General features: G+C 40.9%; 1 pseudogene; it reads left to right on the top strand.

Annotated features, from left to right (window-relative positions):
- LOC139648574 (serine/threonine-protein phosphatase 2A 56 kDa regulatory subunit epsilon isoform-like) overlaps positions 1–24,706 on the top strand; it is a 34,561-nt pseudogene that overhangs the window by 5,376 nt on the left and 4,479 nt on the right.

Here is a 24,706-nt window from a genome sequence, read left to right as displayed (position 1 = left end):
CCAATCAGCATTAAGACCTTAACTGGATCAGGTGCGCAAGAGTAGAGCTGGAACCAATACTTGCAGGAAAAGGGGTCCTTGAGGACTGGGTTGGGAAACACTGAAGTAGGGGATTTGGATAGTTGATAGCTCGTCATGAATGTGCCGAGAAGAATGAATGTCAAGATGTGAGGACGACACACCTGTACAGAGTTTGCGTGTGTCCAGCCACAGAAAAAGCAAGATTTCAGTGTGAACTCACTCATCCCGTGTCTCTCCTCCCTCCTCCTCCTCAGGTCATCAGAGGCTTACTGAAGTTCTGGCCAAAAACCTGCAGTCAAAAAGAGGTAAAGCTCTTGCTAGTGTGCATATCTCTGTGTGTGTGTGTTCTGTATGTGTGTGTGTGTGTGTGTGTGTGTGTGAAGGTTTAGTAATGTTTCCTCCCATGCTCGTGTCCAGGTGATGTTCCTAGGGGAGCTGGAGGAGATCCTGGACGTCATTGAACCCACACAGTTCGTTAAGATCCAGGAGCCGCTCTTCAAACAGATCTCCAGATGCGTCTCCAGCCCACACTTCCAGGTCAGTGAAGAAAAACTTGCTTCATGGTAACAGTGTTCTGTCAGTTTGCACTGTGAGGGTTTAGAAGTTAAGTTGCCTATGCATCAGTGGCAAGACATTTAAGTGCATTTCTTGTACTTTGTATTTATTTATTTTTTCCACTTTCTTTCTTAGTGAAAATGCAGTTTTTATGGGTCAAGAAGACAGACTGTTTTCACACACATCCTCATTAAAATAAAAAAAAAGTAAGATATAAAACCAAAAAGGAAAAAAAACTAATAAATAGACAAAAGCAAAAGAGATTGAGATTCAAACAATTGAAAGTCATAGACAGAGTCCATGAAAGAAAAGAGAAGAAAATAACCAAACAAAACATAATATCAACAAGCAAACAAAGAGAGACAAACTTGGAGATAAACTTTTAAAATGTATTGTAGCCTTAACCAATGAGTCAGTTTTTCATTTCTTTCCATTTCCATTTCGTTTTTCCTTTTTTTAAAAAGCCAGTTTCACCCTTCAGCATTGTTTCTAGACACTTAACGGTCTGTTGTTGTGTGCCTGGCCCCAGGTGGCGGAGCGAGCTCTGTACTACTGGAACAACGAGTACATCATGAGTCTGATCGAGGAGAACTCCAGCGTCATCCTGCCCATCATGTTCGCCAGCCTCTACAGGATCTCCAAAGAGCACTGGAACCCGTGAGTGACGAGAAAACTCAAGTCTTTCGGATCGAATCCCACCAGAACCTTCTCCAGAACATTTGCCCTCCTTTTCCCTCTCCCTGCAGTCTCACTGTCTCAAAGAACAAATAATACAACAGATCCCTGACCGGTCTCCTTTTTGAAGACAAAGTAGAGTCTATTTTAATGAGGTCTTGATACAAGCACACTTTATTCAAGGGTGCTAGCAATTTGACAGTAAATCATAGGGATGGGGCGATATTTTGAAATTGAGAATATCACAATACAAAAATGTGACAATACATATCGTGGGTCAGAAAAATGATTTTTATTGAATTTTATTCTGCTGTAGTAATCACAAATGATCCTATCCAAATTATATTATTTGCACTTTGTAATGACATTTAAAAAAAATTGTTGTTTGCATACTAGCGAGCCAATTCAATTCAGTGTCAATTCAGTATCTTTATTGTCCCAAAGGGAAACCGGTTATGCAGTCAGGTAAACACAAACAAGGTTAAAAACGACATGGAACAAACACAGTAGATAAAAACCGAGCGCATAAAAAAACATAAGCATCAGGAACCCTAAATAAGAAAATGTATTATTAAGAGCAACAATTTATCGCCTTATAAGCCGGTTAATGCCAGCGCTAGAAAGATCTGTGGCTCAGAAATAGACATAATCTTGCTCAGTCAGACCTTGTTTTCATTGAACTTTTATTTATTATATCGTATCGTGGTTGCATTGAATCCTGAACCCCATATCGCAGATCGTCCCATCCCAGATTTCATGTCGTCGTAGTCTGTGAAGAAGTGTGTCATTTTTGGAAAGACACAAACTGAAGGATGTCTGTGTAACTACTGGATGTGTTGACGTCAGCCTCAAACTGACAGTCTGTCTCCCTCCTCTGCTCAGGGCGATAGTGGCGCTGGTCTACAACGTACTGAAGGCCTTCATGGAGATGAACAGTACCTTATTTGATGAACTCACAGCCACTTACAAGTCGGACCGCCAGCGGTAAGGAGTCGCTCACATTCACAGCGTCAGGCCGACACTCTGTGATCCGCAGAGACGTACGGCCGCATGTGGGGGATTAATGAATGATGTGAGACTTTATTGATCCCTGTAGGGGAATTCTCTTCAGGAAAGTAGCACATTAGCGGTTCAGACACAGCAGGCTGTTTGTGCTCAGAAACAGCTGCACACACACACACACACACACACACACTTAAACACTCATACATACACACACACGTACTCACACGCTCTCATCTAGTGGTACATTATCATAGCTATTTATCATAGTTACTGTCATCATTATCCCGAACAGATGTAGTGGTTGGAGTAGTAGTACTAGGAGTAGGGTTGTAAGGAATAGTAGTAGTAGTAGCACTAGTAATAGGAAGAGGAGTAGGAGGAGGAGGAGGAGGAGGAGTAGTAGTAGTAGTAGTAGCACTAGTAATAGGAAGAGGAGCACTAGTAATAGGAAGAGTAGTAGTAGTAGTAGTAGTAGTAGTACTAGTAATAGGAAGAGGAGCACTAGTAATAGGAAGAGTAGTAGTAGTAGTAGTAGTAGTACTAGTAATAGGAAGAGGAGCAGTAGTAGTAGTAGTAGTAGTAGCACTAGTAATAGGAATAGGAGTAATAGTAGTAGTAGTAGTAGTAGCACTAGTAATAGGAAGAGGAGCAGTAGTAGTAGTAGTAGTAGTAGCACTAGTAATAGGAAGAGTAGTAGTAGTAGTAGTAGTAGGACACACACACACACACACACACACACACATACACACTTCCTCCCCCTAAACAGTATGACAGACACCAGGGGGCCAAGTTACCTTTGCATGCTGACCAGCTTCCTTTTCCTGAACATTTGATTCTTCACTCTGGGAGCTGAGGGGTTTGGACGGGTCACTCCCCGGCCAGCTGTGGTGTTTGTGTCGGTGTAAAACTCCTCTGGTATTCTACTGTAATCTACTGGTCTGGAATCCCTTCTGCTCCTTCAGGGGTTTTCTGTTTGAAAGTGTATGTTTGCATTTTTCTTTTGCTTCATGTGAGGTTAGTGCGAGGCGTCGGGCTTGCAGCGGGTTGATGTGAAGGTTAAGTGAGGATTAATGCACAGCGAGCCGGTCCTCACAGAATAAGCCGACATGGTGAGACCCTGACGTGAAGCTGAGGCTCACTGTGCATTATCCTGCTTATCACCCGGCTACTTACCAATGACATGTATCATTTGCCAAGAAATAGTGATTTTAAAAATAATTTAAAGCTTTCAAGCTAAAGAAAAAAAAACAGTTCAGCAAGACTGCAACCAGAGCAATGTAAACAAATCTGGTTAAGTTTGACGTTCAGCCTCTAACCATCAACCATCAAAACGTTTGTACTCTCCGAATACATTAAAAGTAATGTTTTGGCAGAAAAAATATATCCAAGGCACTGTGACATTTTCCATTACAAAAAGGAAAAAGCCTTTATTATTTATTGGCTAATGCATAGCGTATACAGTACTGTGCAAAAGTCTCAGGCACATGTAAAAGAAAAAAAGTAAAGTGAAGATGCTTTCAAAAATAATTAAATGAAAAGTTTCTAAATATCAAAAAATGTGATATAAAGAGCAGTCTACTGACAAAAAAAAATGAATAAACATCTAAGACAATTTATATAAAAACTATTGGGTGCCTAAGACTTTTGCACAGTACTGTACATTTTAATTTTTTTTTTTAAAGTACCAACGCGTTGTGGCACAATACAGAGCCTTCCTCAGGCAGTAATAGAGTAAACTAATATTGGAGAAATCATCCATGTTTCCACGCTGGTTAGCTCAGTGTTTGTCTGCAGTAACCGAGCAGTAATGTATTTTTGCTGCAAGGTGACGGCAGTTATTTAGCTTAGAAACCAACAAGATGGAGTGGACATCATGACTGTGGAGTAACATGATTAGATGTGAAACCTCAGAATGCGATCATTGCCCAGTCAAATAACAAATTGGAGACCTGCTTACTGTGGAGTGCTCATGTTTGGAAGCTTATTATTGCGTTTTTACCGTCATGTTTTTTTTCTTCTTGATTATTTTTATGTAATGTTGTTCTGTGTTGTATGAAACTCTCTGTATGTTGCCTTTCTTGGTCAGGGCCACTTGTAAAATAGATAAAGGTTAAATAAAGGATAAATAAGTGTTTAATAGTAGTAGACCAATTCCGATGCGTCAGCCCCGTTATTTCGGCTGTAACAGCAAATACTCAATCAATCAATCAATCAATCAACCTTTATTTAGTTCTCGGAAGACACACTGAGGGTTGAGACCCTCTTTTCCAGTGGTGCCGAGATTACAAGTACAGAAAAGCACAAATGACACAAAAGAGGAAATTAATGAATAAATGAATAAATAAACAACTAAATAAACAAACAAAAAAGACAATTCAAAATACTCAAATTCCCTTACCCGCTCTTGGTCAATGAGAAATGTTATCGGAGCCCCTCTGGTGTGTATAATATCTATGGATGTGAATCAGGACGGGTTCCAGCTTTTGCCTCTGCCAGACAGAAACTCATGTTTGTTTGTTTGTTTGTTGTTTGTTGTGTTTTGCAGTGAGAAGAAGAAGGAGAAGGAGAGGGAGGAGCTGTGGAAGAAGCTGGAGGACCTGGAGCTGAAGCTGGGGCCTTAGGAGCGACGGGATCATCCCACTTAACGAAGCCAGCGCCCCGCTCCCCCCCCTCCCTCCCCCCCTTCCTGCCCCCCCCCCCCTCTGACTCCCCTGACCGCCCCGATTCCCTTCCCCCCCCCCCCGCCCCCTTCACATCAACCGTGTCTGCCCAGAGCTCGATAAATCCCCATGACAGGCCATCTCCTCTGGATCGACATGGAACGCCCATTGGTTTCTTAATTATTATTTTTTTTATTTTTATTTTTCTCCTCTTCTGTATTTGTGCGACTTACTTTACGGTAGATTCACCACGTCTCTGTTTTCATGATTTCAAACAGCACTGTAAATAACTGTTATATTTTTTTCTTTTTTTTTTTTTTTTTTTTTTTTTCCCTTAAACTGATATTATTGCAAACGGAAAAAACAAATAATAATAATAAAAAAAGGAAGAAAAAATAGAAAATGAGAAAATGACTTGTGTGGGAGGGGGGAAAAAAGACTTCTGGACTGTAGGACATGAAATGAACTCTTCTTCGGAAACAAACAAAAAAAGGGAAACAAACAAAAAAAGAAAACAGCAAAAAAACAAAAAAGAAAAAAAGAGAAGATAGATTGTTTTTAACTCCTCATCCCCACTCTTCTTCTTCTTCTTCTTCTTCTTCAGTACAGTCCCATATATTTTTTTTTCCTCCATTTTCTGGTTCTCTTTGCTTTTCCTCTCGTCCTCAGCCTCCGTCTCTCTCTCTCTCTCTCCCTCCCCCTCTTATGGTGCATCTGTAACTTTTGCCCCCATGTGGGACGTCCTGACTGAGTGTGGCCCCGCCTCCCCACCATGGAGGAAGCCCCTCCTCCCCCCCCCGGCTCCACAAGGACCGCCCCCCCTTCTGGCCCCCTCCTGCCTATCTCCAAATTGAAGCTTAGATCAGAGTTCAGGATCTGAGAGGAACGAATCGAACCTGTCCTCCGTTAAACCCCAACCCTCCTCCTCCTCCTCCTCTTCCTCTTCTCAGAACACACACATCTTAAAATCCCCCTCGCCGAGTGCGTCTACATGCATTTTTTTCATATTCCAATATCACTTTGAGATACTTCTGTATTCCGTTTTTAAAGAGCCGGTGCCCGTCAGCGCCGCGTCCCGTTTACAGCCGCCAGGATGAGCTCACATCCTGGTTATTATTATTAGAAAATATGATATCTGAGATATATCGGGTGCTGAGGCATCGAAATGCTTTATCCTGTTTACTGTCGTTTTGTTTTTTCTTTTCATTTCACGGGCTGTGTCAGTTGTTGTTGTTTTTTCCCGTGGTGACATTCAGAATATTCTGGTTCTTCGCGTACAAACACACAGGCGGGTTAGATGTGATCGGGATACGACGACGCGTATAAAACTAGGGCTGCTGGGCGATAATTAAATATTATTTTTTATCGTCTTTCAGTGGAATCGTATCGTGATGATATGGTGATTTTTTTTTTTTTTTTTTGGGGATATCGTGACGCGCAATTCTGCTGTCTGACCTGATGAGAACAAGCAGATTTAAAAAGAGTTCAAAAACTCTTGACAAAATGAGGTATGGCAGGAATATTATTGGGAAAACACGAGCCGTATCGCGATATATATATATATATGTATCGATGTCGGGGGAGAAAAAAAATATTGATTATTGATATTGATTTCAGCCATTATCGCCCCGGCCCGATATGAAACTGCTCTTTCCCAGTATGAGCTGAAGCAGGATATGAGCGTGAATCCCAGAATACTCCGCATGTAAACGCACTCCGTTCATTTTTCACCGCCTCACTCGTGTCACTCTTCTTCTTCTTCTTCTCCCCCCCGCTAAAAATGATGGATCGCTTTTTTTTTATCACTTTCTCTCTCTTCTTCTCCTTCTATTATTTTGTTTTGTGTGAACTTTGACCCCTTACCTACCTACCTGCCTATCTACCTACCTACCTACCTACCGTACCAGGCGTCCCTGGTATCAGTCTGGCACTGGTACACGGAAAAAAAAAAAAAGACGACTTCGACTTACAAAAAAAAAAAAAATACAAAATAAAATAAAAAATAAAGTCGCCAGCTCTCAGCAAGAGCGCCAAAAACACTTCCGCCTATTGTGAGACACGAGCGCTTCCACTCCCCGCCACCAGGGGGCGCCGCGTTGGCTTCACAGTATTACAACAACAACAACAATGACAAAAAAACAAAAAAAGGAAAAACCCTGTACATTGTTATTGAATGCAGTACACTGATAATCTTGTATCTTGTAGTAATTTAGCCTATATTTTTGCTTAGGAAACTGTGGAGAGGAGTATCCAGTATATAAAGAGGTATTATGGAACAAGATTTCCTGGTATTTATGATAGTGTTTCCCCCCTTTTAGTTTCTTTTTCTTTTTCTTTCTCTATCTCTTTCTCCCCCCCCCCCACTCTCCTCTATCTTGGTTTTTATCTCGTTTTTTGGATATTTTGATGAAGTTTCTTTTGACCATCGGATATATATTTTTTTTTTTTTAGTTGGGGAGGGAGGGAGGAAAGGGAGGGGGGTTTTGGGGGGTGAGGGGGGTTGGGCAGGAGGGGGGTGAGGGGTCAGAGGTCAGAGGTCGGAGACAGAGAGAGAGAGGGAAGGCACGGAGCAGACGGCTTTTGCCCCGTTTCGGATTTGGACAGTAAGCGTTTTTTCAGCGTTGTTGAAGCCCCCCCTCGCAGAATTAATGTGTGCTTTAGAATGGCCCAGATATAATATGATTAAAAAAAAAAAAAAAAAAAAGAAGAAAAAAAAAAAGGGTTGGAGAAATACAAATGTTTAATTATTTTAAAAAATAAAGAGATATTAAATTAAACCTGTTTTGTGATAAAGCCCAGATGCTGAATTTGCTTTATTTACTCGGGTCACACGCAGGGTCCTGGAGTGTGTGTGGACGTATGTGTGTGTGTGTGTGTGTGTGTGTGTGTGTGTGTGTGTGTGTGTGTGAGAAAGAGGCAGTTGAACATGTTGGATATGTGTGTTCTTGATTGCTGCTCAGGCTCCGTTCACACTACAGGCGAAACTTTCCCAATTCTGATTTCTTTTTTTCCCCTCATGACTCAGATCTGATGTTTTCTAATAAGTTTGAACAGCAGAAATTTGCATAGTGTCACATTTTTTTTTAATCAATTCCCATCTGGATCACATGGACATGTTTTACAAAATTGGATTCTGAGGCATGAGGCTTGCATACGACTTTCTGGCTGGGCGATGCGGCTGAAATCAATATCACGATAATCATGAGGAATGTTTTCGATATATATATATATATATATATATATATATATATATATATATATATATATATATATATATATATATATATATATATATATATATATATATATATATATATATATATATATATATATATATATATATATATATATATAATATATATATAAGACGATCTGCTGAAGTATAAATCAAGCATCAGAATGGGGAAGAAAGGTGATTTAAGTGACTTTGAACTGTACCGAAAAAGAGAAAATATCCAGTGAGCGGTAGTTCTCTGGGCGAAAATGCCTTGTTGATGGCAGAGGTCAGAGGAGAATGGCCAGAGTGGATCAAGCTCATAGAAAGGCAACAGTAACTCAAATAACCACTCAGTCTGCAGAAGAGCATCTCTGAACGCACAACACGTCGAACCTTGAAGCACATGGGCTACAGCAGCAGAGGACCACACCGGGTGCCACTCCTGTCAGCTAAGAACAGGAAACTGAGGCTACAGTTTGCACGGGCTCACCAAAATTGGACAATAGAAGATTGGAAAAACGTTGCCTGGTCTGATGAGTCTCGATTTCTGCTGCGACATTCAGATGGTAGGGTCAGAATTTGGCGTAAACGACATGAAAGCATGGATCCATCCTGCCTTGTATCAACGGTTCAGGCTGGTGGTGTAATGGTGTGGGGGATATTTTCTTGGCACACTTTGGGCCCCTTAGTACCAATTGAGCATCATTTAGACGCCACAGCCTACCTGAGTATAGTTGCTGACCGTGTCCATCCCTTCATGACCACAGTGTACCCATCTTCTAATGGCTACTTCCAGCAGGATAATGCGCCATGTCACAAAGCTCAAATCATCTCAAACTGGTTTCTTGAACATGACAATGAGTTCACTGTACTCAAATGGCCTCCACAGTCACCAGATCTCAATCCAATAGAGCACCTTTGGGACGTGGTGGAACGGGAGATTCGCATCATGGATGTGCAGCCGACAAATCTGCAGCGACTGCGTGATGCTATCATGTCAATATGGACCAAAATCTCTGAGGAATGTTTCCAGCACCTTGTTGAATCTATGCCACAAAGAATTAAGGAAGTTCTGAAGGCAAAAGGGGGTCCAACCAGGTACTAGCAAGGTGTACCCAATGAAGTGGCCGGTGAGTGTATATATACAGTATATATATATATCACAATATAGCTTACTTATGCCAAGAAATCACTTGTTAAATAATCAAATGTTGTTCATTACATTGAACTGCATGGTAATGCAAACAAAACTCAAATAATATTCCTTTTAAAATGTTTCATATCTTATTTTGTCAGAGTTTTTAAATGGAATTTGCTTGCTATCATCAGTTTAGACAAGGGACCATTTACACAATATCATATCATCAGGATATGAACTGGAAGATGATAAATGATGATATTGAACCATCGCCCAGCCCTACGTGCGACTTGACGGAACTTGTCAGTTTTCCATGATAGTAAGTAAATTTGAGTCGATTGTCTTAATTTTGGCAGCTTGAGAGCATGAAGGACAGCGAGACACGACGACGAAAAAAAAGACAAATAGCTGATGTACTTGTTATTTGGGGAAAAGCCTCAGTTCATTCAAAACTCAAAGTCACATACCAGAACTGAAATGTGTTAACAGACTCAAGTAAAATGAAAATGGAATATTGGAGTCTCTTCCATGTTGGCCAGTAGAGAGTTTAGAAGCAAAGATATAAAAACGTACTTGATATCTTTTGTTACTGTCACTCTGCACACATCTTTGACATCACTGTCAGTTCACACTGGTATCAGATACAGCAGTGGTTGTCAAAGTGGAGTCCGGGGACCCCAGGAGTCCTTGAGGGGGGTCCAGGCGGTCCAGCAAAATGAGGACTAGTTAAATTTCACTGACATTCATTAGAAATAATCCCAAATACAGAATGTATAAAACTGACGATTCTAACCAATCTCACCACAACTTCTCCCTCATGCAATATTATAATTCAATACTAAATCAACAACAAAAATCTTCCCATTTCATCATACAGGGGGGCTCCTGACCCTGAAGTGTGGATATTTGGGGGTTTGTGACGTGAAAATGTTTGAGAACCCTCTGGGATACGGGTTTCACCTGAGAACAGGTATGAAGAGTCAAAAGTCATGCAAAAAACATCTGATATGAGCAGCAGTTCAGAGCTGAGCGTGAAGTCCTGTGGTGTGAACGTAGCTTCGCTCCTCTGCTGACCTCGTTGTCGTGTGCAGATCATCATGAGTAATGAATCCAAGTCAGATGTGTTTCTACTGTGATCAGAGAGAGGCTTTTTTCCTCATGGTCTGGTTTGGTGAAGGATCCAGAAGTTATGATCGGGTTTATGGCTCTTGAAAGATTTGACTCCTATAAGAAGATTTCTGATGGCAAAAATCACAACGAACCATGAAATTCCTCATAGAATATTAATATTATTACTCCTTAAATCCTTGGTTGACAAAATAGTAACACAAACAGAATGGATCTTATATATTTTGGAAAGATATTAAAAGCTAAACTTCAGGTCATGATTTTTTCTTTTTTTTTTTATTACCCTAAAACCAGTTTACAAGTTTTTGGAATAGAACTCTTGAACTCTAGCTTGATGATATTGTAGTAAATCTACACTGTTTTTCAGGGCTTTGGTATATTCACTTTTATTTTAATCAATACAAAATCCAGAATTCATTTTCTATTGATTTAATTGTTGCTCATTTGGTTGCATGCTGCCTTGACCTCGAAGTTGCAGCAGAGGGAAAAGAGGCGTCTGGACATTTAAAAACCAAACGGTAAAATCTGATATGAATGAAATGAACACTCAACGCTTGAAAAATGGAAAAGTCTTCATCGACCTTTGTGTTATTATCCCTTAATTGGTTGGGTATAGAGACACTTTTTTCAGTTTGAACGCAATTCACTTCCTGAGTTGGCTGATATTAAAGTGAATTGAACCCAGAACTCCATTCATTGAACTCTTAATAGCAGAAAGGCTACAGAGCAGTGCTCCACTCTGCCACAAGAGGGCAGCAAAGTCTTACAGTTCGGAGATGTTTGTATCTGGAATGAAGTGGTGAGTTGATTAAATTTAAAGGGAAATTTCACAGATAATTCACCTGAGACTCACCTGATACATTTTTGAGGTCTAATTAACCACCTCTAAGTGTTTAACTAACATCTTCAGGTCATTTGATGCATCGTTGGTATGGTTTATTTTAATCTGAATTCTTATAACTTTGGGGACAACTTATTTCCCAGAAGTGTCCCTCTCTGAAGCTTTTGGGCTCCTCTGCTCGTTTCACTTAAAGTTGAATTAACACAACGAGGGTCCGGTGTCCTCCACTTGTCATCGCTCGGTGGATTAAATTTTCCGGCACAACTTCAGGGAGTCAGACTCTCAGAGGAAACACTGGGGAAGAGGAAATCACAGCGACACGTGCCGCACTGAGAACAAAGATTTATTAGTAGAACCGACATGTTTTTCAGCACATGGCCTTTGTCTCGAACCCTGACGAAGGCCACGTGCTCCAACGTGTCGGTTTTGGGATAAATCGCTCGGTCTCACACTCAAAAACTTTCAGAAACTTTTGTGCGAGACAGTTCACAGTTTCGGGGGGGAACTTGTGAGATTGCAAAAGACCTTCATCGAGCAACGGGGCGCAAACAATTTTTTTGCATTTGCTGTTGGAGCACCAGTCGGGCGAGGTGAAGACACATGAGGACGGTTCAGATGGTGTCAGGTAAGAGAAACACCTGTGTGAATGTCTTTGTCCAAAATGGCAGATCAGAGATCAGACCTGAAACCTAAACAGACTAAAATAAACCATGAGAAGTGTATGAAGAACGACTTGTCCCAGGTCTGGAAGGGACCGTCCCATCATCACGTGGTCAACCTCCACGTGTCTTTGCTGAATGTGAGAGAGAAGCAGAGGTGGGGAATAGAGTCACTATTTCAATTGCTTGAGACTTGCCTTGATGCATGAAGAGACTTGACTTGGGTTCTGGTGACTTGGGACTCAACTTTGACTTGTACTCTGATGACTTGAAAAGGTTTCTAAAGTCTTGACTTGAGATCTTGTGTTTGTGTAAATGACTTAGATTGAAAGTGATGAGATTTGTTTCTGATTACAGAAATCAAACTCATGATGCTCTTACCAAGTTTTTATCCTATTAAAACCATATTGCATTGAAAAGTCCTAGATATTTAGTTTTTTTTTAAGATATTAAATTGATACTGGACTCTTGATTTGTTCCGACTTGACTTGCAGGTCTACATTTAGACTTGGGACTTGAGAAGAGTTGACTTGGTCACACGACTGGTGCAAAGCAAAAAAACATCACAGGTCCTTGTGTGAAAGAGAGACTTTATGGAAATTACTCTTACATTTATTTCTGTCATATTCTGATCTCTCTGATAAAAACCACAGCAGTGAGCGCTTAGCACCAAAGATGGAGACTAAATAGAAACCAGGGTTACAGTAGAGTGACTTTGTTTCAGAGGCTGACACACTGCTGGCTCTGTGACAGTGATTTGCCTTAAGTAGAAATCTCCCTCCCTCTCTTAAAGTCTCTTTATTCGTTTGTCTGACTGTTACCACAACAGAACTGGAATCTAACTTGATCCACTGGGATTTAGCTGGATCTCTGTATTAGGGTTTGACTGATACAAGTTTTTGAAGACCGGTACACAGACACTGATATTTTTGGATGGTGCTGATGTAAAATATCTCCAAATTTGAACATTTTCAAACCAAAAAATTTCAAGGATTCTTGTCGGGGTGGAAAAGCCTCTGAAACAGCATTCAGAGCATCATGGGACACTAAAACTCTCCACTGAAACCCAGACTTTTGAAATTCTTTTAGTGTCAGCAGCTCTTTAAGGCAGAGAAACACCACACCTATTCAATGGTAGAGAAAACTCTGGGATACATTACTGCCTTTAAATGAAGAATTAATTTAACAAGAGCAAATGATTGAATACATTTGTACAAAGAAAATAAAATCTCATTTCCAGATCTGGTCAGGAGGAACCTCCATCATGTCAGAGGTGGAGACACTGACTGGCTGATATCACATATTTAATAAAAGGCCAATATCGGCCCAATATATCTACAAACCAATATGTTGATCTGTCCCACAGAACTTGAATGGATAGAACGATCATTCCCATTCAAATCAAAGTTACTGGCCATTTTGCTGTGAACCGTCAGACTAGCTTCTGTATAACATCAGGGTATCCAATTCCGAACAGCATATGACCAAAAAATCACAATCATACCAATATATTTCACCCTGTACTGTTTTAGCTGAAGTTTCTCATAAATTAACAATCCTCCATCTGTCTTTTTTAAAGTGTAATATCGCTTTTACCTTAACTTGTAATTGATTTTCTTCCAGTCCCTGCAAATGGATGATAGCGCACCTATTTTTGAGATTTAAACTTTGTATCCGATTCCGGACGCTTACTTTCGTCCATGTCGGTGTATTCATATACTCGTATATTTATTAACCCTTCCTGTACCTTCACAATGTTACAGATACTTGTAAGAAGTGCAGGCTATGTACTCAAGGCTCTTATTTTTCCATTTATCAGCCAATACCGATTCTCTACATGAAGTTAACTGTCACCCACAGTGGGATTTAAGGCTTCCCGCTTCCCGTTCATGACTAAGTTCGTAACTTAATGTTTTATATGCTTAAATGTGTATAGATATTTATGAAATTTGATACCTACCCTCTCTTACAGCAAGTCACTGAGCTGAGAGGTTTTACAGCAAGAACCAAAGCAGCTTCTCTGTCTCCTTGCTGCCATGGATTGCTAACATGCTAATGTTGACTAGAAGAGCTAGAAAGAGAAGTACAGTCTGTGATAAAGCTACGTTAGCCTCGTCGCTAACGTTAGCTTCCAGCTGAGTTTTGGCAGTTTGCTAACAGACTCATCTGCTCAGCTCTCAAGACAGACTTTAATGTCCAGACTTGTGTTGTCACCATTGCAACTAACACTTAAAATTCCATAACTGCCATTTTGTACTAGCCAAATTAGCATGACAAACAGCAGAAGTTGTTTTATCCAAGTTCCCGACCATGTAGGATTTGGTGGTTGAGGACTGTTTTGTCTCGTATCACCAAGGAGAAGTCAAAGGCCCGGTGTTACTGTTTGGCTCAGTGAAGGTAACACCCTGGAGACAGTAGGGACAGCAATTAGGAGTGTGTGTGTGTGTGTGTGTGTTGGGGGACCATTTATCTAATTAGGATCACCTGTCGAGCGAAAAAAAACCTGACAGCACAGGAGGAGGAGAAGTTTCTTGAAGACTCATCCACCTTTTCCCTCCATTTGGTCCAAGTAATTACTGGAAGGTTTCGCTTCGGTTCGCAACACTTCAGTGCACATTTGTCTCCGAGCGTTTTCTATAAAGGCCGTGACACGCCGAGAGCACTGTCATCATTAATTAGCCCGCGGCGCTGATAATTCAACTGATTACCCCCCCCCCCCCACCCCCCATAATCTTCCTCCTCCACTCCTTCCTCTTTCTGCATTTAGCTTATTATTACTGCGGCTCCCTCGCTTCTACAGATCCACGCCTCGCTGTCACTGAGAAATGGAGAAAGCGAGACAAACCGACAGATCTGTACTTCATCGCTCATCTAAACGTCCCGCCCCAGGTGTGTTGATATTGTGTGATTACTGTTCAAGTTATTCACATTGAGTCTTAAAGCTGTAAACCATCACCTGTCTTATCAGGCTAAATCACAAAGTTGGACTGCAAAAGAGAAGAGCGTCCCACCCCCCTAACTGAGACACTGTAGATTCACCCTGTTTTACCCAAATTAAATCCTGGGGTACGTCTCAAGTCTCTTATTTGATATTTCCTCGCTCCTCGATCCTCACTTGAACCGAAAGTTTCTGGTCCGCCATTTTGAAGGTCGTCCCAAAGCTCTTATTTTTGCTCCAAGGAGACGCTTCACATGACGCTTCAGAGGAAAGGACGTCTCATTTCTCTAAAAACATATTTCCTCGTTTCCTCTCTCCTCGCATGGTTTCCTTGAGTCTCTCCATGCGTCCTCGGTGGGAGGGACTAAGACGCAAGGAAAAGACGCGAGTGAGGGAAACGTGGATACAATTTTAAGAGACTTGGGATGCACCCCTTGTGTCAGGTATGAATTCTTCTCCGCCCACAGAAAGTGACGAATCAGAACTTGAGTGTGAAATCCAAACTCCTCCAAAACAGCAGAGAGCAGCTGGACTCACCAGCGTTAGATCTTCTCCTCTCTCGTCTCTTTGGTATAAAGCATCACAGACCGGTTCACTGACGTCAACCTTACAGGATTTCTGGGTATTGAAGTTCAACATTTTCAAACCGTTATCTCTCGCTGCCATTTGGAAAGCTGCCGATGTGTGAAGTTGCCTATAGTGCAGCTTTAAGAACTTTGCTGGTATAATAGAATAATTTTAGGGGATTAAATCATCTGTATCATCATTTAACTCCTCAATTTAGCAAACTGGAATGAAACCTATAATTTGTACATCGTCATGGATCTTCTATCGCTCCGGTTGGATTCATGCCACAGAGTCCAATGTTTCCACAGATCTCACCGTCGATATTTTTTTTTTCCTGAGATAAACATGAGCTGTACATACAGAGACACACACAGTCAATCTTTGTGTCACAGTAGAGACAGACAGTAGAGACAGAGACCCATGCTGCTGCAGTTAGGGTCGTGTCTTGTGTCTGTGTCTGATTCCATGTCAGGTTTCCCCCTCATTGGGATCATGCCCATTCAAACCCCTCAGATATTTGATATTTGACCTTTCTCAGATATGAAATGAATATTATTTTGACGCTTTTGATCTGTAGCATTTAGTTATGATGATTCTGTGTCACAGCTCATATTTCGTCAACAACCCCCTCCCTTTTGTAGTTTTTTTGTAGTGTTTTGAAGTGTGTGGATTTGTGCTTTTAATTTGATTCGATTTGATTTATTTGACATATCAAAAACAAATATATATATATAAAATGTCATACACTGCAGCAAATACATATTCATTTAAAAAAATGTCGAGGATAACACAAAGTTAAAAGATAACTTATTTCCGTTGTGGTCTTCTTTCAAGGCAGACAAAGATAGCAAGACAAGTCACAGATGACTAAGGTTCCCTGTACCATACATACATACCGTACATATACTCCTACTTACACTCGTACCTACATACCTACACCCATATACAAGTCATTCTTCTATTTTGGTCAAATAACCATTCCCCACATTCACGTTTAAATCTATGACAAGACTGGCTTGATTTTATCTCTACTGGAAGCCTATTCCACTCTACCGCTGCCATGTACAAAAAGGTATTTTGCCCAGAACAGGTTTTAAATCTACATGGCACAATATCTGTGGCCCTGCCTCTGGTTGAATAGCGATGAGAGTCCCTAACAAGCATAAAATAATTCTTAAAATACCTTGGCCCATTACCTTGCAGGATCTTATGTGTTAGTCTCAATTTCAGCTGCCTTACTCTATTTTTCTTCTCTATTATTCTTCTCCAAACTACTGGACACACTACAGCCCTTATTATACAGGATGGATACAGTAGGTTTCTATGTGGACTGAATTATTACTAAACTGTAGTAACAGATAGTCGCCAGTAGGGAGAGTCATGCTCCTGTTAACTATTCAATACTTCACCAGCATGTCTGTATGACTATAATCACACTGCTTACTATAAATGCACATCAATAAGATTCATATTAGCCTAATAGTGTGAGTCAAATCCTGTTTCCCCACATTTTGCACCAGATGGGCGGGGCTTACTGCTTCAGGACAGTTCAGATAATGCCAGCTAAGCTGTCAATCAGAACGATCACAGTATGTGAGCAGACGACTGAATTTAAATTCTGTTTTCTGAATTTGTATGGAATGATTGAATTTATTGAAGTTGAAACTGATTATAGAAATCAAACTCATGATGCTCTTACCAAGTTTTATCCTATTAAAACCATATTGCATTGAAAAGTCCTAGATATTTAGTTTTCTTTAAGATATTAAATTGATACTGGACTCTTGATTTGTTCTGACTTGACTTGCTGTTCTACATTTAGACTTGAGACTTGGCTTGAGCAGAGTTGACTTGGTGACACCTCTGTATCTCCAGCTGCTGTTGGACCCAGGTGTTCAGAGTTTACAGAGGATATCAGGTCTTTTAAAGTATTTATCTGGAGACTTGAACCCGCGTCCATCAGGTGACGGGACGGTTCCTCTCAGCAGCAGCACCAGCCTCTCATGAAGAAAACACGCTGACTGGAAAATCCCACAGTAAAAAATAAACACCTTCAATGGGACTTTGCCAGACTGTTATCATCAGGCTGTTATCATCAGGCTATCTTCTTCTTCACGGTTTTATTTTAGAGTTCGCAAAGTTCCCGTCTCCAGGGAGGAAGAGGAGGGGGGTAGTAGTAATGTGATGATGCCTCTTCTTCTCCTCCTCCTCCTCCTCCTTTTCTCGCTCTCCTTCTGTTTCTGCGGCTCCTTCGCCAAAAAAATTATTTCAACCCCCCCTCTTCCTCCTCTTCTGTCACACTCCTCTCTCTCTCTCTCTCTCTCTCTCTCTCTCTCTCTCTCTCTCTCTCTCTCCTCCTCTTTCTCTGCTCCTGCCAAATCATTGCAGCAACAGCATCCTCTCCTCTTTTTCCCTCCTCCTGTCTTCTCTCCTTTCTTTCTACCTCCATATTTCTCTCCGTCTTTTTCTCTCTCTCTCCACTTCTCATGTATCTATTTCTTTCTTCTCTCTCTCTGTCCCTCCCTTTCTCACCTTCATCCCCATTTCTGTCCATCTCTCTCCCCCTTTTTTCTCTCTCTCTCTCTCTCTCTCTCTCCTTCCATCCCTCCATTTCTATTTCCATCTCTCACCCCTCATTTCTTATCTCTCCATCACTTCATCCTCTCTCTCCTCAATCTCATTTATCTTTACTTCTCTCCCTTTTTCCATTTTTCTTCCACTTTCCCTCATCTCTCTCTCTCTCCACTTCTCTTTCCATTTCTCTATCACCCTCCCTCCATCTATTTATCCATCTCTCTCCCCCTCATATCTCTCTCCATCACCCCAATAATTTCTCCCCATCCTTATCTCTCTCCCTCATCTCTCTCGTTCTCCATTTCTCTTTCCATCCCTCCATCACCCCCCATCTCTCTATGTATCCATCTTTCTCTCTCTCTCTTTATTTCCCTCCCTCTCCCTTCTCTCTCCTGCCAAATCATTACACATCCTGCCCATCTCTCGCTATTTCTCCCACTGTCTCTCGCTCCTCCTCCTCTCTCTCTCTCTCTCTCTCTCTCTCTCTCTCTCTCTCTCTTCTCTGTGGTCTGTGGTTCTGCCAAATCACCCCCCCCCCCCCTCCCTCCTTCCCTCCCCCCTATCCCACCCCCCCCCCATCTCTCTGTATCTGGCTATTTTATCCCTGCCGGTGCACCTTAATCCCCATGAAGCACAATGTATGTATATTAGTATAAGCTTCTTAATCCCATATTGCCTCGGGCTAATCTTTTGCCGTTTTGTGATTCTAGATATAAAAACAAGAGACGCAGCCAAAGAGTTCAATCCACATTAGAGATGGCCGACACACACACACACACACACACACACACACACACACACACACACACACACACACACACCGTGACGTGCCGACGCTGACGCCTGCAGGGATTTCACCGCACAGAAAACATGCAGCGCGTTTTGTAATGTTAATTAGACATAAAAGTCATGTTGTTGTGCTTCTTTTATCATCAAGCGAATGAGATAAAAGCTTTTAACCTTTCTTTTTTTTTTTTTTCCTCAATGAAGAGAACTATTGTAACTTATGCGCAATAAGCCGCCCACTCCGCTGCCATAAATAATACCAGCAGAAAACCGACTAGCCCACACACGTCTCTCTGAATGCAGATCTGTGATGTACAGCGGGCGTGTGTGTGTGTGTGTGTGTGTGTGTGTGTGTGAACGCCTGGCTCCCATGTTAACACACGCATCACACACGTCACACATGTCGCCCCCCCTCCTGCTCCTCTGCAGACTGACACGGCAGCGTCATGCGTCATTTTCATGCCTCCGCTCCAGAGACAGCTGATATGTTTTCAGGTCGTCTGTCCGTCCGTCCCATTCTCATGAACGCGATATCTCAGGAACGCCTGGAGGGAATTTCTTCAAATTTGGCACAAACGCCCACTTGGACTCAAGGATGAACTGATTAGAATTTGGCGGTCAAAGGTCAAGGTCACTGTGACCTTTGACCACTGTGAAAAGACGTTTTTGGCCATAACTCAAGAATTCATACGCTAATTATGACAAAATTTCACACAAATGTCTAATAGGATAAAATGATGAAGTATCCAAAAGTTCAAAGGTCAACTTCACTGTTGACATCATAATGTTTTGCTTACCACTGTAGCTGAGAAAACGATCTTGGGTCATTCTACAAAAACGGTGGAAGTGCTGTCACTTAGTTTTGCAGACACCAAAATCCTTTAAGCTGACCTCATAATCACATTAATTATATATGTTCAATAAATAAAGACTGTCCTTGCAATGATAAAAAAGAGTTTATTGGCGGAGACATACAACCGCGAGGTGGTTATTTCTAGATTAATTATAACGACTGTTGCTGTTGGGTTCGACTGCTGCCATGTGTGTGTGTGTGTTAACAGTCAATGTGTCCTGTTAAAGACACAGATTGGAGTTTTACTTCTCCAAAAATTTGTCATGGTCAGAGCTGCTCTGGAGGCAGAAATAACACAAGGATTGCCCTTTCATCCTCTTTTTAATTTTTGCAGTTTTAATGCAGCTTACATGATTTTTGAACTCCATTTTTGAGCTCATGAACTACGCTGCCCGTCAAAAGTTTGGACACACCACATTTTTCTTTATTTTTTACTATTTCCCACATTTTAGAATTACAGTAAAGTCATCAAAACTATGAAATAACACAAGTGGAATTATGCAGCGACCAAAAAAGTGTTAAACAAATCAAAACTATCTTTAGATTCTTTGCCTTGATGGAAAGACAAAGGCTTTGGAAAGAAATTCATACATAGGATCAACTTCAATATTTATATTTGTCTAAGAAACACATTTCAAGCATTTAAGCAGAAGACTGTAGATCAGAATGGCTTTAAGAGAATGAGAAACACAGAACATTCAATCAGGTGGGTCCAGACTTGATGGACAGTGTATGTAAAATGTCCTTGAGTCTGAGAAAGGCACTCTTAAATCAAATTTATTATCATTATCATTATTATTGTTATTAGTTAACCCTCAATGGCCAGAGCCAAAGAGCCAACTTTTCTCCTTTTCTCCTTTTCTCCATCTCTCCATCCCCCTGGTCCAGTTCCCGCTCCAACACCTGTCACTCATCTTGACGAGCTGAGATGGCAGCCGGCGGTGTGAAGCCTCCCCAGGCGATCTGCTGCTTCAACACCTCAGTCTGGAACAAAAGAAAACTAAAAAAAAAAAAAAAGTTTTTTGATCGGGTCTTGTCTGCCACACGTTTAGCTTCGCTCTTCTTTCTTTTCTTCCTGCTTTCCTCTGTTGTTGTTGCTGCTGTGACTTCCTGCTCTGCGGCCGCTCGCATCACCTTGATATAGACACAACCGGCTCACCACTGGCCCCGCCCACAAGACACGCCCACAGGAAAAGAAACAAATGGGATTGAGGCCTGAACACACAGCGTCACAGACAGACGATATATCGCATTTCTTTTGATGTGAAAAAACTTGCATATTTTAGCTTTAAGTTTCAGACAAAAACATTCAACAGCATTCAAACAACAAATACACATTAAAGGTTAGGTCAAAAAGTCACTATATCTGACTCACTATACTGTATGATTCACTATATGCTGGTGAAGTACCGGGCCAACAGCAGACCAGCAGGATCAGGGGCCAACATTACTAAAAAGTCATGTGAAAACCCACATGTGAAGTCACAGCTCATGTGTTTTTTGGACACATGTTGGTTTTCATATGAGAACAATTTTTACAACATTGTATCCTGACATCACATGTGACAGTTTTTACTTCAGATGTGAAAATATCAATTCATAAGTGTAAAGTGTTTTTATTTGATTTTTTATTTTTCACATTTTAACCTGCCGTTACACATGACAATATTTATTTCACACGTGAAAACTTCATTTCATATGCAAAGAGACAATTCATAGGTGCGAATCTCATTTTCACATAGGAAAAGGGAAGTTTCATATATTTGAAAACCAACATGTGTCCAAAAAGAAGATGTGCTTTGAATTCACATGTGGATTTTCACATGTGACTTGTTTGTAAGGGCAAAACTAAACAGATCTTGGCTTAACAAAGCAGATAGCTTCAACTTCTTTCTCCAGTAGTTAAAAAGCCAAGACAGCTAATCAAAGTTGTTTGATTCCTTTGACTAAGCTCAGTGTGCTTCATGTTTCTCAGTGTATTCTGGATCAGAGGATAATTTAGATTTACTTAGATCTAAGATAATACTAATGAAATATATACAAGTCTGTGTAGACTGAACAGAGAAAGTTATAGAAACAACTCATCTGGGTCTAGTTTGGAACTAAACTCTCATTTGTGTTACTTTTGAACACAACATGTTTTTATCAACACTTAAAGGATGTGAAATTTCCAACACATCCCTGTGTCTGGTTTCAGACAATACTTAGATTTTTTTTTTTTGTTAATAACAATTTAGATTGTGTCAATATCACAAGCGGAATTTGAATGTGTAACCATGAGTGTCTGGCATGTAGTAATATTGGTAAAAATTACTTTGAATTGAATTTGAGTTGAATAAGTATATTATAAACAATCATTGATTATTTTATGTCGCTAATTCACTCTTTATCAACACAGTTACTGACAAATTTGCAAAAATGAAATCTAGCAATATGAATTTGTACAGTTGGTAAAATATAGTTGCCTGGGTCCAGACCTTTGACTCCGCCCACTCCACCAGTTGACTGATTCTGGTTTGGCATCATGACATGAAACAGCGGTTTCTCGGTTGAAAAATGATCGGTCCAATGAGCACCAGGAGGGGTCTAACGATTAGCCAATCAGCGCCACGGGCGGGACTAACGCCGTTGTCAAGCGTTGTCAAGCTGTGTGTCGGAGCCAAGGAGGAGTAATAACAACAAGGGAGACGCTATAGACAAGATAGACGCTGCTATTGAGGCTGTTCTAAATCGATTAAAAGTACTGATTACTTTGAAATCCAAAATACTTTGTTTTTACTTTGCTCCGTGTTGTCAAAGATGCTCTATTCTTTCTGAACCGTCTCTGGTGTTGTCATGGCTACGCATCAGTGTCGACTTAAAATGACGTTAGATTCAGGCGGATACGTTGGTCTCTAGTGATTGGTTAGGGAAAATCGAATCCCCCTCCCCCACGGAAATCATTTAGAGTGGAGGCAATGTCAGACTGAAGATGGAAATGGAGTGGAACGAGTTGACAGTTCTGTCTGATATCAGGCAAGAAATATAGCAGATTTGGAAGAAAATGTTGTTGTTGTTGCTGATGCTAACGCTCTTAGATCAGCGGATTTCATCCTGGTGCTCAGGACCCAGAGAACTGCTGAGTTTCTGTTCTGCCAGCTAGTTAATTGAAGCTAATTGCCTTCACCTGCTGTCCCAGGTGTGAATCAGCCTCTGATTAGATTAGTAGAATGAAAAGCAGCAGGACTAAAAACCACTGATATAAACACTTCATATGACTTGGGACATAATCAGCTAAAAGCTCATGTTGTTGTCTGGCAGCTCACTGGGAATCAGTGCTGCATTTTCTGTAGCATGATAGTTGAAAATTTTAACTGTAATTTCAGTTTGCTGATAAGTTATTTTTGCCCTTTCAGATCGAGAACATGGTTGGGTAGACAGAGTTCTCAGCTGTAGCTTGTGCTCATATGCATGAAAGACTCCACCGCTGGTCAATATGTGTTCTTATTAATGTGTCATATTGAATTGTAACATTAATGAGTGTCCCAAACTAGACACACAGATGTTGAAAATGACATCATCATGAAGAGAGTAGAAAGCAAGCCAATACTTTTTGATCCAACAGAGTTCTAAGTTAACAAACTCTTCACAAACTTCACAAACAAAATTGTTCACAGCAGAGGTGCAGGCTTCCCTGTATTTCAGACATCAATAGTTTATGATCTGATCGATGTTGATAAAATGACAATGAAGTCAAAACTAAACAATGTTTTCTGTAGCTGTGAGAAATCCTAAGGTTACAGAAAAAAAAAATAAAAATGCACGTTTTCCCACAATGATTGTTAAATGACGCAGCATCTCAATTACACTCACCTGAAGAAATTCACTTGATGTTAATTTGCACCCTAATGTTACAGTTCACTCAACTCAGTGTGACATCACCACTTCATTAACATTTCCATCGGAGCTGATTTAAGTTCACATGTGTCTAATTGTTGGTTTTAGAGTGTACCTTAATCAGTTAATCCGTTTAAATGAAGCTGCATGCCAACATACACCTGAACTTTAATTTGCACCATAACATTACAGTTTTACTGAGAGTGAAATTCACATTTGAATTGGACCCAAATAAAGCTGCACAAGGCAACTTCACACACAACTTCAGCAAGAGATAATGAAAGTTTGAAGGACTTCATTACCCAGAAATACCGTAACGTAATCCTCAAACTCACTGCTGTTTAGGAGACAATTTATATTTCTATCTTAAATGTTTATTTGTCACTTCTTGTGTGGAGAAGATTTCCCCCTCTCTCTTTCCTAATCTTTGCTTTCTCTCTCCACTCTGTAATGTCCGTGAAAGGCAAATTGCCATAAAAAAAAAACAGAACTACTGCAGCTTTAAATCCACTCACATCTTTCAGTTAGAACAATTTACAGTTTCACAGAGCTCGTACTAAATCCTTCTGTGGAGTTAATTAGTCCCGATAAAACACAACAACAGACGCTCTGACAGAGCCGGGCTTGTTTATTAAGAGGGAATGCTGGGAAACAAGGAAGCGGGCCAGGAGCGGTCGGGATTCCACTGAGGATTGTAAACATCCACTTTAGCTGTTGCAAGGCAGCGCGGCTAAATATTTAACTCTACTTAATGCACCATGCTGCGAAACAGACTGTCAGATCGTGTAAAAACCACTCCTCGCCCTCTCCCGGTCCCCGGCCAAGGTGCCGACCGGCTGGCCGCTTTAAAAGGCTGATTTCACTCTCCTGAAATAGTCTGATTATTTCTCTCTCCGCTGCTGCCACTTGTAGTTGAAAGAACACCGACACAAAACCTCTTGACCCATAATTCCAATTGCTTTTTCATGCCCAGACGCACTCACATGGAGGGATGCACTCATGCGCGCACACACACACACACACACACACACACACACACACACAAACACACACCGCTGACAGTCTGAGTTTGTATTATGGTTGTGGTTTTATTTTATTGTTGTTGCTGCTGCTGTACAGTGGTGGAAGAAGTACTCAGATCTTTTGCTTAAGTAAAAGTAGAAATACCACAGTAAAGTAAAAGTCCTGCATTCAAAATGTTACTTAAGTAAAA

Source organism: Centroberyx affinis, unplaced genomic scaffold (genome assembly GCF_046629955.1).
Source record: "Centroberyx affinis isolate AG114_WGS23_722 - 3 ecotype Tasmania unplaced genomic scaffold, CSIRO-AGI_Caff_v1 ptg001228l_1, whole genome shotgun sequence".
Lineage (NCBI taxonomy): Eukaryota > Metazoa > Chordata > Actinopteri > Beryciformes > Berycidae > Centroberyx > Centroberyx affinis.
This window is presented reverse-complemented; position numbering and strand designations above follow the sequence as displayed.